This window comes from Ochotona princeps, chromosome 18, assembly GCF_030435755.1.
Source record: "Ochotona princeps isolate mOchPri1 chromosome 18, mOchPri1.hap1, whole genome shotgun sequence".
Lineage (NCBI taxonomy): Eukaryota > Metazoa > Chordata > Mammalia > Lagomorpha > Ochotonidae > Ochotona > Ochotona princeps.
This window is the reverse complement of record NC_080849.1, coordinates 45,704,658-45,708,552: the sequence shown is the minus strand read 5'-3', so window position 1 is coordinate 45,708,552 and position 3,895 is coordinate 45,704,658.

Genomic DNA, 3,895 nt, shown 5'->3' with positions numbered 1-3,895 from the left:
GAATTAATTTATGAAGACCTATGAGACAGGTCCTATGTTGATTCTGATTGTACAGAAACTGAATGTTGAAACATGAAGGAGACTGTCCAAGGGCCATTGGCTAGTAAGTGACAGATCCAGATTCACTAACCAGAGAGTGGGCAATTACACACCCATTGCCCTACACTGCTTTCCTCATGTGTTACATAGAAGACCTGCCTCTTAACTTGATAAAGAAAGACCAAATTCTGAGGTAGATAAAAAACTGAGGAATATTATATAGCTGAGCTGTTTCTCTGTGCATCTGATCAGCTACTGCAGTTTAATTTAGATAACAGGAACCTGAAATCTATTTTGATAATTCAACTTGAACATTGCAGAGATAGTTAAGGTTTTTCTTTTTTAGGATTTATTTACTTTTATTGGAAGGGCAGATTTGCAGAGAGAAGTAAGGACAGAGAAAGATCTTCCATCTGCTGGTTCACTCTGCACATGTCCACAATGGCCAGAACTGAGCTTATCTGAAGACATGAGCCAGGAGTTTCTTTCAGATCTCTCATCAGGATGCAGGGTCCTATATCTCTGGGCCATCCTCCACTGCTTTCCCAGGTCATCGGCAGGGAGCTGGATGGATGGGAAGCGGAACACCCAGGACATGAATTAGCAGCCATATGGGATGCTGGTGATTTGCAATGGGGTGGGAGAATTAGCCAACTGAGCCATTGTGCAGGGCACAGGTAGTTAAAGTTTTAAGGAGAAGCATACTCACCAGCACATTCAGGAAGCAGAAGTCAGAGAAATGGGGTGGAGGAGGGTAGAGTGAAATGATACATCTTTTGCACGCATCTGAGAAAAGACGCCAGGTGGAGAAATTATTATTTCGGGACTATCACGTTGGTGTAGCAGTCTAACTTGCACTCTCCATCTGTGACATCAGCATCCCACATGAGCACCACTTATGATCCAGTTCCCCGCAATCGCCTTTGAAAACAGCAGAGGATGACCCTTGCACTCACGTGGGAGACACGGAAGAAGCTAGAGGTTCCTGGCTTTGCACATGCTCAGTTGCAACCACTGCTGCCACTTGGGGAGTGAACCAGTAGACGGAAGATCTTTATCTCTGTCTCTGCTTCTCTCCATGAATCTGCCTTTCCGATAAAAGTAAATAAATTTGGTTTTGGCAGGACAGCCTATTGGCTAGATTTTTGCTTTGCATCTGCCAGGATCCCATATCGGCACCAGTTTTAATCGTGGCTGCTCCACTTCCCTTCCAGTGTCTTGCCTGTGGCCAGGAAAAGTAGTTGAGGACAGCCCAAAGCCTTGGGACCCTGCACCTGTGTGGCAGACCCAGAAGAAGCTCCTGGCTCCTGGCTTTGGATGGGCTCAACTCTGGCCATTGCGTCTACTAGGGGAGTGAACCAACGGACAGAAGATCTTTCTGTATTTCCTTCTCTCTGAATAACTGCCTTTCCAATTAAAAAAAAAAAGGAAAATATAAAATAAGTAAATTTCTTTAAGAAAATAAAGTGTTGTTTTAGTTTTTTTTGCTTAGTTATTTAAGCTGAGGATAAATGGTTTGTGATCGAGAAAACTATGCGGCATTTTGATTGTCCAAAGCAGAAATGTATGATTTTAGCAGAGCAACATTAAGGATAAATGCATTGCAAGTTTTATGAGAACAGTTTTTCAGATTATTTAGATAAATAAATGATATATTCAATTCTAAAAATTCAGTATCTGACAGGTATACTACAGTAAATTCTTTTTTTAAAAAAAAGAGTTCATTTATTTTATTGGAAAGGCAGATTTGCAGAGAGAAGGAAAGATCTTCCATCCACCAGTTCACTCCCCAAATGGCTGCAATGGCTGGAGTAGAGCCAACAACAGGAGCCAGGAGCCAGCAACATCTTCCTGGTCTCTCACACAGGTGCTGGGTCCCAAGGTTTTGGGCCGTCTTCTGTAGCTTTCCCAGGCCATAAGCAGGGAGGTGGAGGGAAAGTGGGGCAGCCGGGACATGAATCAGTACCCATATGGATGCCAGTGCTTTGCAATGTGAAGATTACCCCATTGAGCCATTGTGCTGGGCCCCCACTAATCCTTTTATTGAATATTATAAAAAATATATAACATAGGGGTTATATGTTATATGGTTTATGAAGTCAACCCGAGTCTGAAGAGCAGTTTCCAAAGGGTGGGCTTGGGTGGGGACCATAGCAGATAAGTGGTCATAAACTGTTTGGGTCACAGAGAAAATATTTTTTAAAAGATTTATCTATTTTTTATTGGAAAGTTGGATTTATATAGAGAAGGAGAGACAGAGAGAAAGAGCTTCCATGTGCTGGTTCACTCTCCAAGCAGCCACAGTGGCCAGAGCCAGAAGCCACAAGCTTCTTCTAGGTCTCCCACGCGGGTGCAGGGTCCCAAGGCTTAGATTGTTCTCGACTGCTTTTCCAGGGCACAAGCAGGGAGCTGGGGCTGGAAGGGAAGTAGAACAGCCAGTTCACATTAGGGCCAGGATTGGAGGCAGGCCAGGCTAGGTCAGGCTACAGCACCTATCTGCAAATGCTGATGCCAGACCAGGCTGCAGCACCCAGCAGCACATGTAAGACGGGGGGACCAGGGGTGGGGTGATCTTGTTAGGGGGGCAGCAAAGGATCTCCTATTGGGCCACTGTTCCCAATGGTGTGTAATAACTGGGCCCAGGGGCAAACCAGGATTAGCCAACTGAGCCATTGTGCCAGGCCCAATGGTTTCATTTTTGATTTCCATATGAAAATCTATTGATCTAGAAGAATATTTTGTTTTGGCCTTACTAAATGGTAAGTTTTCTCTTATATCACTTGACTTCTGTGGTTAGTTCATAATACAGAAGTTCAAAGTTTGCTCTTTAGGAATGTGTCTGATAAGGATGTATTATTTACAAGTGTCATGAGTAAGTTGTTACCTTTTCTAGGTAGTGAAGGGCAGCATTACAACCGTGTTGAAAACCTCACCCTTGAGGCTTGCATTCGGCACAGCAGTGAAGTCACCTTTGGGATCTAAGTGTTTGGTGTGAGCCCTGGTTACTCTGCGTCTGATGCAGCTTCGCTGTGACGCATGTCCTGCGAGGAACCAGGTGAAGGAGTCACTGGGTTCCTGCAGCCCAAGCGAGAAGCCTGAGTTGAGCTCCCAGCGCTGCCTGTTGCGGGTGTTTGGAGTGTGAAGCAGCTAATTAAACGAAGCTCTCCATCATCTGCTTCTGCCTTTCAAATTGAAATGAAAATAAATAAGAATAAAAGTTGCATCTTTCTTGGGGTGAATGTTTTGATGCGGCAATTAAAATAGTGGTGGGGGGTCTGGTGCAGTAGCCTAGTAGCTCAAGTCCCTGTCTTGCACACGCCAAGATCCCATACGGCTGCTAGTTCTAATCCCGGCTGCCCCGCTTCCCATTCAGCTCCCTGCTTGTGGCCTGGGAAAGCAGTCAAGGAAGGCCCAAAGCTTTGGGACCATGCACCCATGTGGGAGACCTGGAAGAGGCTATGGGCTTCTGGCTTTGGATCAGCTCAGCTCTGGCTGTTGTGGCCACTTGGGGAATGAATCAAAGGGCAGAAGATCTTCCTGTCTGTCTCTCCTCCTCTTGGTATAGCTGACTCTCCAATTAAAAAAAAATTAATAATAATAATGATAAAGATAGTGCTGGGGATGAGCCCTAGCTGCATTCCTATTCCAGCTTCCTACTAACACGGACCCTAGGAAGCGGGTCATGACTGAGTAGTTAGCTCCCTGCTGCTCCTGGCAGCACACCTGGGTTGTGTTCTTGGCTCCTGGCGTCAGCCTGGCCCAGCTATGGCTACTGTGGGCATGTGCAGAGGGAACCACGAGACGGGCAGGTTTTCCCTCTCACTCTGTTTCTCACATACAGAAGCGCTGACTGAAG